The 16,172-nt window shown below is 40.3% G+C and overlaps 1 long non-coding RNA gene across 2 annotated transcripts in view; it reads right to left on the bottom strand.

Annotated features, from left to right (window-relative positions):
* The window catches only part of LOC141131308 (uncharacterized), a 280,037-nt gene that overhangs the window by 89,642 nt on the left and 174,223 nt on the right, over positions 1–16,172 (bottom strand). For both annotated transcript variants that reach the window (XR_012242735.1, XR_012242734.1), the window contains exon 4: positions 13,677–13,761. This is a non-coding gene — a long non-coding RNA (uncharacterized lncRNA). The remainder of the gene's footprint in view (positions 1–13,676; positions 13,762–16,172) is intronic.

The raw sequence follows: 16,172 nt of genomic DNA, 5'->3' as shown, positions 1-16,172 counted from the left end.
TTGCCTAGATTACACTCTCAGGACAAGTTTTGATCTCTTTGTATTAACAATACAGGAGTCCTTATCAGCGCTTCAGCTGATATACAATACTTTATATATACCACTGACAGCTGAAGTGGATGTGCAAGCCTAGGATATGGTCTGTGGAGGGAGAGCCATGCCCATGTGGCAGTGCAGTATAACATGGCGTCACCCTGAGGGGGGGCGGTGACACCATGTATTATCACACCAGGTGAGACCAACTCTAGTGACACCACTGAGGTTTAGGGCAATATCCTGTTTGGGGAAGGTCATTTCTCATAATCCTCCGAAACAGGGCTACACATAAATGATGTACATCAGATTTAGCCATCATTGTCTGCTGCTGATTTGGTAAAAATGTAAAATGAGTGTAAAGAAGTTTGGGAGTGGTAGCATTCAATGTAGACTGTATTGCTGCCTACTGTATACCATTAACATCTTGTTGGCAATTTTGAAGCTTCCCATCAGCTTCCAACCTTAAAAGTAAAGTTGGTGGAAAGAGTTTGAAAAGGCCTTACAACTGCTGTTTATATGGCCAAAAGTGAAGTTAGTAAATCTACAAATCACTTGGCAAAAAATACCACGTATGAATAGACTTATTAATTGGAGGTACTTTAGGAGGTTAATCTAGCAATGTTTTTAGGTGAGGAGGTCTCATTAATGCACGCCAAAAAAACACTAACTACAGGAGGCACAGCGGTTAAATCGACCTTTGGATGAGTTGCCAAGATTTGCAATTCCTTAGCCGTCTGTTAGGACCGTCTTAACACTTATCCAATCTTTTATTGATCTTTGGTGCATTTTACCACATAGAGTAGTCAAACCAGCCCTAATAGACAAGACAAGGCACCAAAACAAACATAATGTTTACTGACCAATGGTAAATGTAATGAAAACCTTTACTTATAAAAATAAATTCTGAAACCATTACACAATTGTCTCCTGAAATCAGATCACATAATCCTGCTGTCCTGCTTCCTATTTCAAATGATGAAAGTTTAGGAGGAGGGATCGCTTCCGAGGCCCAATTTGGTGACAAGCGGCACAGTCACTTGACACTAGGAGAACACTTTCTCTGCGGATCAATCAATAGGTGTGACAAAGAGAGGGAGGATGCTGTTGATTGTCTCTGTTGAAAAACTGTACTGATGTCGCTCTTATGCCCCGTACACACGGTTTAGATTTTCCGACGGAAAATGTGTGATAGGACCTTGTTGTCGGAAATTCCGACCGTGTGTAGGCTCCATCACATATTTTCCATCGGAATTTCCGACACACAAAGTTTGAGAGCAGGCTATAAAATTTTCCGACAACAAAATATATTGTTGGAATTTCCGATCGTGTGTACACAAATCCGACAGACAAAGTGCCACGCATGCTCAAAATAAATAAAGAGATGAAAGCTATTGGCTACTGCCCCATTTATAGTCCCGACGTACGTGTTTTACGTCACCGCGTTCAGAATGATCGAATTTTCCGACAACTTTGAGCGACCGTGTGTATGCAAGACAAGTTTGAGCCAACATCCGTCGGAAAAAATCCTAGGATTTTGTTGTCGGAATGTCCGATCAATGTCCGACCGCGTGTACGGGGCATAAGACTTTACCGGTAAACTTTTAGCTAGGTGCTCCAGAAGTGGCGGAATTGTTGGACCACCACTATAGCCCAAAACTGGTAACCAGATTCGGGAATTTAACATCCACTATATCAATACCTGCACTGACACCAATCCTGGTTGTAATTTTCTACACTGACACAAATCCTGGGAGTATATTGCTGCACTGGATACCAATCCTGGGGTTATTTTTGTTGCACTGACAGCAATCCTGGGAGTATTTTGTTCCACTGAAGCAAATCCTGGGGGTATATTGCTGCACTGACACCAATCCTGAGAGTATTTTGCTGCACTGACACAAATCCTTGGGGTATTTTGCTGCACTGACACCAATACTGGGGGTATATTGCTGCACTGACACCAATCCTGAGAGTATTTTGCTGCACTAACACAAATCCTGGGGGTATTTTGCTGCACTGACACCAATACTGGGGGTATATTGCTGCACTGACACCAATCCTGAGAGTATTTTGCTGCACTAACACAAATCCTGGGGGTATTTTGCTGCACTGACACCAATACTGGGGGTATTTTGCTGCACTGACACCAATCCTGAGAGTATTTTGCTGCACTGACACAAATCCTGGCCGTATTTTTCTGCACTGACACCAATCCTGATGGTATTTTGCTGCACTGACACAAATCCTGAGAGTATTTTGCTGCACTGACACAAATCCTGGCCGTATTTTTCTGCACTGACACCAATCCTGATGGTATTTTGCTGCACTGACACAAATCCTGGGAGTATTTTGCTGCACTGACACAAATCCTGGGGGTATTTTGCTTCATTGACATCCCTGTAATACCTATTTTGTTGCACTGAACCAGTGGTGTATTTTGGTTTTGTGCTGCCCTAGGAAAGACTAAAATCGGGTGCCCCCCTCGACCATATTCTGGTGGGTGGACTGTAGTAACCCCCACTAGCTTGCCACAGTGCCCCCCCACTAGGCGAAGAGAAAGGAAAAGAAGAGAGAGAGAGATGGGGGAGATGGAAAAAAGAACTAGAAGAAGGGGAAAGAGGTGGGGGATACACAGGGATCGAAGGTAAGAAAAAGAGAGGGGGTTGAGAGAGGGGAGAGAGAGAAAACGGGGGGTGAAAGAGAGGAAGGGGGAAAGGGGGGTAGGAGATAGGGGAAGGGGGTGATAGGCTCTCCTATCCTCCCATACTACACCAGGAGTTTCTCCCATCCCCCTCTAAAAAAAACTACACTGGACTCTAACCTTTCCGCAGCCGGGCGGCTTCTTTTTGCCAGCTGTGTGTAGCGAGGTTGCCGAGGCACGATCACAGCCTGGGACTCCGACCTGCTCTGCCAATAGAACTACTTTTGGGATCAGAGGCGGCAGCCACCACCGCCTTCTGCTACCACCTTACTCCCCTGTCACTGAACGGTCAGTCCGCGGCCACCGCTGGTGTCACACCTCTGGCTATTGTCATTTAGGTGTGGTCTGCACCACCATAGCAACACCACTGCTTCTCTGCAGTCCCCGTAGGGTCCCTTCTGCTGGGGCGGGCAGCTCTGCCCCCCTGAAAAATGCTGCCCAAGGCAAACGCCTTATTTGCCTTGCAGTAGATACACACTTGCACTGAACATTAATCCAGGTTTTGTTTTATTGCTGCACAAATCCATGAGATAATGAGATATTGTGCTGCACTGAACACCATTCAAAGGGGTAATTTGGTTGCGCTGACACCAATATTGGGGGCTTTTTGCTACTGTAAACACCAATCTTGTTTTTTTTTTTTTTTTGCTTCACTGACACCAATCCTGGGGATATTTTGCTGTACTGAACACCAATTCTAGAGTTTAGTTGCTACACTGAACATCAGTCCTGGGTTTTTTTTTTTGCTTCACTGGACACCCATACTGCGGTATTTTGATGCACTGATACCAATCTTGTTTTTTTCTTTGCTTCCCTGATATTATTATATTAGTAACTATCACAAATGTTAGAGGTTGTTATTGCAGTCATTTATCCTTTTTATTCATTTATTTATTTATTTTTTTGCTGCATTGACACCAACCTTGGGTTTTCTATTTGCTGCACTGACACCAATCCTGGGGGTATGCTGTGCTAACACCAAAACTTTTTTTTTCTGCACCAACACTAATCTCGGGGTTTATTATTGCAGTCACTGACACCAGTGTTGCCGGTTGTTGTCGTTACTGACACCATTGTTGTTCATTATATTCTATTATTCTATATAAAGAGATAAATATTGTTGGATCATTTCCAGATACAGATAGGTGTCTCCAATCCCTGGTAATGTATAAAAGAAAAAACTTTTAGGAGGAAGCCTAAGCTGCCCCTATAGAAATGGGATTTTTGGGGGAGACAGTTACATCTGTATAACGAGGTAAGCACAAAATCATTGAGGTTCTTTAAAAACGAAATTTATTAATACAAAAATATAATGTGTAATATAAAATCACAGAGTTCACAATACATAGTTTATGAATGATGCTTGAATGTACTATTTCACAAGATACTTGAATATGCAGAAGGCCAACATGTTTCGCAGTTTCCTGCTTCTTCAAGGGTGTCGCATGCATCTATAAATTCATCTAGATTACATAAAACAACATTAGAACCATAATTTATTGAATAAATAATTGATAAGTGTTTCCTTGGAAACGTGTAAATTCTTACCCAAACAGAGATTGCAAGTGCTTTCAAAGGACATGTATGGCGGAAGCTCATAGTCAGGACCCGGTTAACAAAGTCAGCCAACCGAGACCATTACCCTGTGGAAGCCAGATCCATAAGGGTTGGATAGTGGGATGCCGGATCACGCAGTGGCCAAGATATCAGGAGATTATTACCAGTGCCATTAATCTAAAAATTTAAATTTAAAAATGACTGTTTATTTAACATAAATGGATCAGTGGTGGGGTACTCATATATCTGACCGATTGAACAACTATGCCCGTATTTTCACAGCAGTCACAGATGATCCATAATGTGGATCAAAAGTGACCCGACCCGGGCCACCAGTGGCACACAGTGAAAAAATAGTAAAGTAGAAAAAAGAAAAATAGACTACGCAAAGGTTGATCAAATATATCTATGTATAAATAATAATCATATTAATGAAATTGACACTAGTAAATTGATTAAATAATAATGAAGTTGTATTCACAGAAACTAGTACATCTAGATATACGATGCTGATTATGAGCCATCTATGGGACAGGGAGGAAAAAGCACCAATGGTTTTGCATTGCAGCCTATGTGGCATAAGGGTACCAAGAGTGTATTAAAGTATACAGCTGTGGTTTGAGGGCAAACCTACATTGCCGTGATAGGGTCTTTGCTATTATGGACACTCAGCCTCTGATGGCATACTCTAACATGCCTAACAAGGCAGGTAGATGTGCCGAGTAGTTGGCTGACTTTGTTAACCGGGTCCTGACTATGAGCTTCCGCCATACATGTCCTTTGAAAGCACTTGCAATCTCTGTTTGGGTAAGCATTTACACGTTTCCAAGGAAACACTTATCAATTATGTATTCAATAAATTATGGTTCTAATGTTGTTTTATGTAATCTAGATGAATTTATAGATGCATGCGACGCCCTTGAAGAAGCAGGAAACTGCGAAATATGTTGGCCTTCTGCATATCCAAGCATCTTGTGAAATAGTACATTCAAGCATCATTCATAAACTCCGTATTATGTGAACTCTGTGATTTTATATTACACATTATATTTTTGTATTGATAAATTTAGTTTTTAAAGAACCTCAATGATTTTGTGCTTACCTCGTTATACAGATGTAACTGTCTCCCCCAAAAATCCCATTTCTATAAGGGCAGCTTAGGCTTCCTCCTAAAAGTTTTTTATTCTATTATTCTAATTTAGAACACTAAACTTTACTTACTAAATATTCTTTTTCATGATTGAGAGGGTGATTTCGTTTTATATATCTGGCAATTACAACTTCATACAAACATTTTTTGGCACACTTGACCTAGAAGCTCGTCTACCCCTTACTTAGACGATAATTATAACATTTGCATTCTATTGTATATTTTATAAAAAAAAAAGAAGTTGAAATTATAGTTTAAATTGCAATCTTTTCTCTGCAACACCACTAAAGAGAGTACAAAACTTAAAGCGATACTAAAGTTCAACATTGATGTGAACTAGGAGCGTGATAATGCCTATCACTAATGCATTTGTCATCTCTTCTCTGTAATATATGTGATGAAGAGTTAACCAGGGACATGTTTCCGAAAAAAAAAAAAAAAAAGATAATTCTGCAATCACATTACGCTTGCAGTTTGATTATCATTGTGCTTCCTCATTTTCCATGGCATTTCATACAAGGAGTTATTAAAAGTCAGACACAGAGGTCCAAGGTATAATTTCCTGTCTGCAGAGATAAGCTATGCTCTACTCTCCATTTAATTAGCACCATTATTTTAGCTTTTTTTTTTTTTTTTTTCTTTGCTAAGTGCATTCTTTAAACAGGATTTGTTCTAGGCTGTTTGTTCAATATGTTATTTACAGACCATTTAATGTTTTTTATTTATTTATTTATTTATTTATTTTTCCTCCTTTTCATCATTTGCTCTACAGATGATCATATGACATGCGGGATACCATGTACTCCATATCTTCTGTTTGAGGATTTTAAATAAATCACACAACTGTAATTAATCAGGAGAATAGGCCATAATGAGGCTCGAAAAAACAGCCTAGCTATTGAATTATATAAATAACCGTTTTTGAATAAAGATCATCTGCCTTTTTCTCACTTCTCCTGAAATGATGCAAATGACTGTGGGGGTCTGCAATTAAGAAATACTCGAAATTGTAATATAACAAGGGGGAGATGAGATGTGGTCCTGATCTATCACCGCTTGTCACGTTTGCATCCATGTGGTTTTTCTTTTTTTTTTTTTCAGTGTACTGTGGATGGGGAAAACAATTGTTTGGGTAAATAGGGTAACGTACAATAGTATTTGAAAATGCTACTTAATTATAGGCTTAATTTCAGTTGAACAATTAGTCAGAATGGGCAGACCATGTGCATAAGTGTTCCAAGATGTAATTAGTCAAAATAATAGTAAATATACCACTTAATATCATTTGAATATTATAACTTTGTTTTTGTGCTTCTTTTATTATTCAGTATTAATTAGGAACTCATTGGAAGAACTCTGCAGAGCATGGTTTGTTTCTAAAATGGCCCCATTACATGATAGCATTACCATTTCTGGAAAACTATTACCGTACTCTATCTGTGCAAAAGAAAAAAATATACCGGTATATATAATATTTGCCCTATTTAGAGCTACAGCTTTAAATCCAGATAACTTAAAGGGATTTTAAAGGAAAGAAACAAATTCCAAAAGTGTCATACTTACCTGCTCTGTGCAATAGTTTTGCACAGAGCAGCCCCAATCCTCTTTTTCTCTGGTCCCCCGACGGCGCTCCTGGCCCCTCCCCCAAGCCAAGTGCCCCCCCCACGCACACACACACAAGGTGCTTATTGTGAGGGCACTCGCGCATGCTTGCATCCAAGTCTACTCTGTGTGTTCATTGACAAACAGAGCATGGTTCGGTCCTGCTCCCCTCTCTCCTCACTGGCTGTGATTGATAGCAACAAGAGCCAATGTTTCTTGCTGCTGCCTCTCTGTTCAATGAGAAGGCAGAGAGATTAGAGAGCTTCTGCTCTTGTGTACATCACTGGATTACAATTGGGCTCAGGTAAGTATTTAGCGGGGTCTACATGAAGAAGGTTTTTTACCTTAAAGTGGATGTAAATCCCATTCATGAAATCTGACCTGGGCACATATATCTGTAGTTTTTACTTATCTCTCTCCAAAGCCCTAAGTCCCGTGTCTTTCTGCTGCTTCGTTCCTCTGTTATCAGCATAATAACTTCTGACAAGTTCTCCAACACATGAGATAAAAGCAGCTGGAAATGTGTGTCGGGGAGGGAACTTATAGATAGATAAGCAGAAAGCTTGTCTATTCACAGCACAGCTCTGCAAGTTTCTTCGTTCCTCTGTCTATGTGGAGGTATGTGCCTTTTCTCCAATCAGCTCTGATGTAGTGTATCCCCGACACTTCTCCCACAGAGGAAACAGGAAGAAACATTTCTAACACAATGTGCGCTTCCTAAAGAGTGTATAAAGCTGAAGACAGCAGATATACATGTAAAACTTATGTAGGGAGATTTGTTTCATCTTTGTGTATCATCTGAGGCTGTTCACTTCACTGGGTATATGTAGGGGTTTACATCCACTTTAATTCATAGAATACATTAAAGCAGTTGTAAATCATATTCATGAAATTTGAACTAAACACATATATCTGTAGTGTTTTCTTGTCTCTCTCCAAAGCTCTAAGTGTCATTTCTCTCTGGTGCTTCATCCCTCTGTTATCAGCATGATAACTTCTGACAAGTTCTCCAACACATGAGATAACATGAGCTAAAAATTTGTGTTGGGGAGGTAGCCTGGAGGGAGATAAGCATGGAGCCTGTCTGTTCAGAATACAGCTTTGCATGTTCCTTAGTTCCTCTGCCTATGTGTGTCCCTTTCCTCCAATCAGCTCTCACACAGTGTAAGTACAGTCTCTCCACCCTTCCTTGTCTACTGCTGGCAGACGAAAAAAGATTTTTAGCATGATCTGGACTTTTGAAAGGGTGTAGAAAGGGGAAGACAGCAGATATACAAGTAAAACCTATGTAGAAGGATTTGTTTCATATCTGTGTATTATCTGAGGCTGTTCACTTCACTGGGTATATGTGAGGATTTACAACCACTTTAAAGCAGAGTTTCACCCATAATTGGAATAAGGAGAGTAATGCCCCATACACACGGTCGGACTTTGTTCGGACATTCCGACAACAAAATCCTAGGATTTTTTCCGACTTGTCTTGCATACACACGTTCACACAAAGTTGTCGGAAAATCCGATCGTTCTAAACGCGGTGACGTAAAACACGTACGTCAGGACTATAAACGGGGCAATGGCCAAAAGCTTTCATCTCTTTATTTATTCTGAGCATGCGTGGCACTTTGTCCGTCGGATTTGTGTACACACGATCGGAATTTCCAACAAAGGATTTTGTTGTCGGAAAATTTTATAGCAAGCTCTCAAACTTTGTGTGTCGAAAAATCCAATGGAAAATGTGTGATGGAGCCTACACACGGTCGGAATTTCCGACAACAAGGTCCTATCACACATTTTCCATCGGAAAATCCGACCGTGTGTACGGGGCATAAGGGTACCAGCAAAGAGAGTGCAAGCAGTACTAGCCATAGAGGGTATAAAACTGGCCAAGAGTATGTTTCAGGAGAAAAAGACGTCATGCCATGTGACCCAACTGTTTCCTCTTTAAAGAGGACTTTTTCAAGCCTTGAATGCTCTTTGTCACAAAAACGCTGTGGAGTCTAGTCAGAACAAAAATGGGTGGGTTCCCTTCACTTTTTGCACCTGGCTAACAAGTCAAAGGTGCTTAAAAAGTTGAGGCTCTATAGGGGTTAATTCATGCACAGCTGCACCAGATTTTGCACTCTCCAGTCTAAAGTTGGATGACATCCTTAATCTCTATAGGAAGGTCCATTTTCCCTAAACTTAATTTTGTAATCACTAAACGAGGTGTGCAACATGTACTGTGCAAATGTATCGTTTGCAGCAATCCAAAGAACGACACCACTTGTAGATGAACGCAAACATGCACTTTGCCCAGGCTAAGCAAGATAAGAGGTACAATTCACAGCAGGTGCTATTATGTGCTTTCTCTTATCTTGCCTGTGCTCACCCACAACCCTGATCTGTTGCCAGCTTACTAAGAGAAACCCGCATGGATCACACAGCAGTATATATAACTACTATCTCCTGACTCCAGCTTTTCAGGCCTAGGTGCCTTAGCAGTCGGTTGCCAGGTCTCAGTTCTGTTCCAAAGAAGTATTTTCTTGTGCAAATTTAAAACTTGGTGGTTGATACTTGTATAGCATTTTGGGGGACTCTGACTGTGATTTAAGATGGTAGTGCAGCTTGAAGGTAAGAGTAGGCCTGATATTTTGGCTTGTTACCCTCAATGTTGTACTCTATCAATTTTTCCAGAGTTCCAGGCATTATTTTCACTGCCCCTCAGCATTCATGATCAGTTTGTGACACCTATTTGGACAATTTTTGTAAATGTAAATGTAAATACCTTCTATGTATGCGTAATACTCCGCAGCAAGGTACATCATGTTCGCCCGCCCATTGCCTCCTGGGATTAATGACATTCAGATCCCAGGAGCCAATGGGTGGGCGGGGATGATGCCACTTGTGGCATCACGCGGCGCTCTGTACTATATGCGCATGCTGGGTAGCCAGTAGTGCCGGATCCCGCAAAGGAGGAACGAGGGGGCTTCAGATGCCCACACTAAAGATGGGAGCGCATTCGTTGGGGACTACAAAGTGAGTTTATTTTAAAAGAACATGATTAATAATAGCTGATTACACATTACACATACACATTACATTATGAATTGCATTAGGTGTGATCATTATAGGGGTTATTTAAAAAAAAAACAAGCTGGAACCCTGCTTTAAGTGCAGTATTTTACATTTAAAATCATTGAACTGCATTCTTCCAGCAATGCCAAATTATGTTACAGACCTCCACGAATATCAACAAAAATCAATCCTATTGCACACCTTTTGTGTCATCAGCAAAAAAAAACGAAAGGTTTTAAGGTATATCTTTTTGCTGATGACGCAAAGGTGTGCAATAGGGCTTACTGTCCTGCAGGTGTCTGTAACATGGAACATGATTTAGCATTGATGGAAGATTGGTCAAAAAATATTGTACAGTGGATCAATAAAAATTTAAAGGTGGATGAGTTAATGGCAGCCAAACATTGAGAGGTCAACATGGCAAGGTAACATAGAAGAGTCAGTGAAAGTGTTCATAGTCAACTGCCTTGCAGCTAGAAAAAAATTTAATAATAAAACAAATTCAACTGCCACTAGATGAATTAAAAAAGTATGTTTCTGTAATGAATAGAGAGCCAGACTGTCACAGAACAAATGGATAGTGGACCCTTCGTGGTATCTGCATTGTGGAAAGGCTGTGAGCTCTTTTAATGGTGTAAGCACACAAACCAGATCCTCATCGGAGCACTCCACAAGTAGTGATGCACTTGCCTAGTGGGTGTACCAGGTTGTGGTTGTAGACAATCTTTGCAGATGACATCTGACCAGGAATAAAACCAAAGCATGGTACACAGCCAACGGGCGTTATCAGAAATGGGAACAAACAGAAGGCTAAGTGGCAAACAAGCATAGTCAAATACAAGCTGAGAAATGGGAACACAAGAAACAACATGGACTGTAGCCGAGGGTTAGGAAATGATCCTAATGACCAAACAACAGGCGTTGTCTGAAATAGTGAACTTGAATGACAGGCAGGGCTGGGCAAAAATGTATCCTTTAGGTACTAAATAAAGCAGCAGGTTAGTTCTGGTGACACTTGTACCTTCCAGTCCTGGAATTCTAGTAGGATAGCCAGATTAGGTTTATTAAAAGGAGTGCAAAGCCACCGGTCTTTTAAACAAGATAGAAAGTGCAGAAGCTGAGCTTGATAGTGAGAGAGCCAAACACTGGTCTACACCCAGCCATTTCCCACTCACCACTAGTACTTAACTCAACTGAATGTTTATAAGGATCATATCTCCTGATCTAAATGTTAACATATGGAATGATCTTGCCATGGCTCTCCATCTATAACAAAGATGTTTCACTCAAACCAAATTAAACTCCTGATCTAAAAAGAATTGCTGGGGATGCCAAAGCAAAAAGTTTCTTCTATCAAGCTTATGTTGTTATGCCAATTGCATAGAATACAAGCAGATCGAAGCTCATGAATATTTTCTGATAGCCAACACTACTCTCTTGCTTGACAAAGGTAGAATTTGATTAGAATGTACCAGTGCTTGTGCTCACCTTTTTTTGTTGTTGAAAAGCAAAGGCAAAAAACATTACTGGTTATGAAGCTTACTGTGTAAGGTCTAAGTGCGTTTAGGCAACTACTGAATAACTGCTGAATAACTTGGTGTTTTGTGAACTATTTTCATTTACCTATTAGTAATGGCTCATGACTAGCAAATTAAACAAAAGAATAAAAATACAATAGTGTAAAAGAGCCAGCAGCAGGACAGTTAGGGATAATGGGCCTAACCAGTATATGCCTAACTTTTATTTTATCTGTAGGGATAGGGGGTTGCAGTTAATGTTAGTAATATGAGGTTGTTTAGGTGTGTACTCTTTATACTCCTATTTCTCTTTCTTTCAAATGATAAAAAAGGTGTAAATACCTGTGTGCACAAGCAAGACACATAAAAAAATGTGAGACTTCCACTCTATAAACAAATCTAATAAGTGACAAATTGTGACAATGATAAAACATATGACAATATGTGAGTCAACACTAAGGTTTGTTGAGTCCCAAGAAATAGGTCAGCAACATGAACAAATGTCCTTTGAAGTATTGCTGATATAAGCTTTAACTGCTGGTTACATCAATATAAAGGCCCTTGTTTCATCACTTTATTTCATATGCCTTTCCATAGCAAAAAACAAAACAAAAAAAAAACTTCTGTGCTGATTTACATTGTCCAGGAATATTACACTGCTTTTACAAAAAACGTAGTGAGAAACATTGAACTATGCCCTGTGAAAAAACACATGCAGCTGTTTAGCAATGAAGTGCATGTGGACTCAGGGACAGCCTGTGAAAAAAATAAATTGCAGCCAGCAAAAAATAGAAAATGAACTTTGTGAAACAACCTATGTAGCTAGTTATCAGTATGGGCTCATGCACACTGCATCTCAAAGAAGCTGTTCCTAAGGGCTTTTGAGTTTTTTTAAGCTCTCATTTTTTTTCTGCCTGGAAACTCGCCTCCATGTTAGCCAATGTGTCCATGTACACAATGGCGTCTTTAGGAGTTTACAGGCATATGAGCTTACAGACAGAAAAAAAAACTACCAAACTCGTGTTTTTGAGAGGAGCTTTCAAGCACAAAAGATGCCTGTGAAAAATACATATTGCTGCCAGCAAAAAATATAAGAAACATTCTCTTTTAAAACACTTTCAGACTATTATGACTGTAGACAGGACTTACAGCATTTTACTACGTAAATAACATACAGTAGAGGGTTTGCATCTATATTAAGAGACCAATGTCTACAAGCCCTATGCTAATCTTTCCATCAGCAATTTATCAGCAGCACTGTCTATCAAAACTAACCACATTGTCAATATGGGTACTGGGCACCTACCTTTTTTATAAAGAAGGGCTTGTATGTAACAAAGCCCCCACTATTGACCATTCTAAGCAGCTAAGATCAGAGGCAAGGAAGTACACTATGGGTAGTTGGTTTGCCTTGGCAGTGAACATCCACATTAGTTCATCATGGCTGGGAACTGCAAATAGGTTGGGTTTGCCTTCAATCCAAGTGCAACCAAAACCCGAAGCTCATCACTAGTTATTATTAATCTCTTTGCGCCAACCGTATGCATATATGCAGCCTCTCGATAGGTGGGCCTTATAGGTGAGAAGCTGCATATATTCGTACCAAAAATGTAAACAATGCTGTGCCAAGAGTGCACACCCTGTGCGGTCCCAGCACAGTTCCCGGCAGGTAACGTAAAGCTCCCAATTGCTGCTTGCGATTGGGAGCTTTCCGATCATGTGACCGCTGTGACAGCCAATCACGGTGGTCACATAACGAAATGCCCACCTACACCTCCTGGCATCTGAAACCTCTTAAAGGGCCAGGAGGCGCCGGCGCTAAGGGGTTTACAAAATTTCAGTTTTGTTGATTCCTATACTGTACATTTAGCATTTGTATAAATCTGCTAACTTGTAAATAGGGATGTACTATAGTAACTGCCTGTTATGGTGTAGTTGGGCAAGTAAGAGTATAGTGTACCTGACAATGTTATTTAATTTCTCAATCAATATACTCAAACTGGGCTCAAAACCCTCCATCTTTGTAAGGAAACAAAATAAACATAACAATTGTATCTACCTTGTCTTTGTGATCCCACTTATATTCTGCAGCCAAAGATCTTCCAATGACAAAAGGTTTGGTCCTAGTGGTCATGCAGAGGGTTCTGTATAAAAAAAAGAAAAAATAGAGTTACATATGTATGTTAGCCTAAATGCATCTCTAATCAATATAAATGACTATGGTAAGCCAAATGTGCATTCCTGTGTTTGCCGAACTTGCAGAGAAAGCTGAAAGGGTGCAGTCATGTATGCCTTGCTGTATGTTAAAGTAAACCATTAAATTGTGTCTGCTTGTTAAACCATGTCAATATAGCCTGAGACGCAATCTGATTAGTACACTGATTTTTTTTTATATAAATCAGGTCCTTATTAGCTAACAGGTCCCCACTTTATATGTTCTTTATGTTTGATATAAATGTAAAATAATCATAATTAAAGCCTAAATACAGCCAAAACATGTTTAAAGTTTTGCATATAGTTGTGAACACAAGGACTATTTACTAGTGCTTGTGTTCCCATTTGGAAGGTTTCTCCTCCTTTCCAGTCTGTTTCATGGGTGCCATTAAACCAGGAAGTAAGAACATATCTACAAAATGGAGACACATACAACAATAAACAACTTTTTTTTTTTAGCAGGCTGGGAAATGGCTGAGACCCTGTGCCTTTTGTTTTTCAGGTTCCTAATATGGAGAATTTCCAGATAATGGGTACCAGACAGAACAGCAAGTAAAGGGAACCCTTACTTTTCCCCACTATCAAAAAACAAAACAAAAACAATATATATATATATATATATATATATATATATATATATATATATATATATATATATACATATATACACAGTGCTCAGCATAAATGAGTACTAATAATTAATAGTTAATATCAATAGTTAATAATATAATGTAAATTACAAAATCTTCAGTTTTACTCAAATTAGTTGATTAAAAAATGAATACACCCCACAACAAAAACTACTACATCTAGTATTTTGTGTGACCTCCACGATTTGTAAGGACAGCACCAAGTCTTCTATTAAATGAAGAAGTTGGCGACATATTTCCATTCTTCAAGAACAAGCTCTTTTAGAGGCTGGATGCTGGATGGAAAGTGATGCTCAACTGAATTACTTTCACCCTGCTCTTCTTCAGAAATGCAACAGTGGCCTTATGCCGCGTACACACGGTCGGACTTTTCGTCTACAAAAGTCCAACGGACGCCGACGGACTAAAGCTGGCTGGTAATCCGATCGTGTGTGGGCTTCTCCGGACTTTCAGCAGACTTTTTCAGCCTCAAATCCGACGGACTTTAGATTTGAAACATGCTTCAAATCTTTACGTCGTAACTACGACGGACCCCGAAATCCGCTCGTCTGTGTGCTAGTCCGACGGACAAAAACCCATGCTAGGGCAGCTATTGGCTACTGGCTATGAACTTCCTTATTTTAGTCCGGTGTACGTCATCACGTACGAATCCGTCGGACTTTTGTGTGGTCGTGTGTAGGCAAGTCCGTTCGTTAGAAAGTCTGCTGCAAGTCCGCCGAAAGTCCGCCGGAAGTCTGTCGGACAGGCTGTCGGACTTTTGTAGACGAAAAGTCCGACCGTGTGTACGCGGCATAAGATGTGTGTTTTAGATCATTTTCATGTTGGAAAATTACACATTGACCAAGGGCACGGAGTGATGGTAGCATCTTCTCTTTCAATATAGAACAGTCCATCTCCGCTGAGCCGGCGGATGACAGGTCCCTCTCTGCTCACTGAGCGGGGAGGGGCTTGTCAGGCGCCTCTGCCGCCTACGGAGGGATCGGACGAAAACAGACAGCATGTCCGTTTTTGTCAGATCTCACCCGATCCGATCCGCCAGCAATGGACCTGGACGTAGGGCCATCCGTCTGCTTTTAGCGGATCGGACCGCGTCGGATGTCATCGGACATGTCTCCGCTGACATCCGTCGCTCCATAGGCTAACATGGAGTGCCCGTTCAGGTCCGCCGTCAAAACTGACAGGCGGACCTGAACGGTCCGATCGTGTGAAAGGGGCCTTAAGCTTCACTGATCTTCTTGTAGCCTTCACCTTCTTGTGTAAAGAAATGATTTTCTTTCTCAGGCCTTGTGACATTTCTCTTTCATATGGTTCCATTGCTGACAGCATGAAATAGGAAGGTTTTTTTTTTTTTTGCTAAATAACGCTCTTTTTTAATCAACTGTCTGCTGGACACCTGTTTAAAGAATAATTAGACTCAACTGTAGATTGATTCTTGTTAATTTGGATTAGGAAAATATAGCTTTGCTCCTAAGACTTTCATTGGGGTATATTCATTTTTGAATTTACTAAAACTGGAGATTGCAATATCTGGTGCAGCTCTGCATAGAAACCAATCAGCTTCCAGGTTTTTTTTTGTCAAAGTTTAATTGAACAGGAGGAGATGAGCTGCCATCTAGATGAAGGAAGGCCTGTAGACATAGTTGCAAAGGCATTTGATACAGTTTCCCACAAACGTTTACTAAACAAACTAA

This window comes from Aquarana catesbeiana, linkage group LG03 (genome assembly GCF_042186555.1).
Source record: "Aquarana catesbeiana isolate 2022-GZ linkage group LG03, ASM4218655v1, whole genome shotgun sequence".
In the NCBI taxonomy this organism is placed as follows: Eukaryota; Metazoa; Chordata; class Amphibia; order Anura; family Ranidae; genus Aquarana; species Aquarana catesbeiana.
This window is presented reverse-complemented; position numbering and strand designations above follow the sequence as displayed.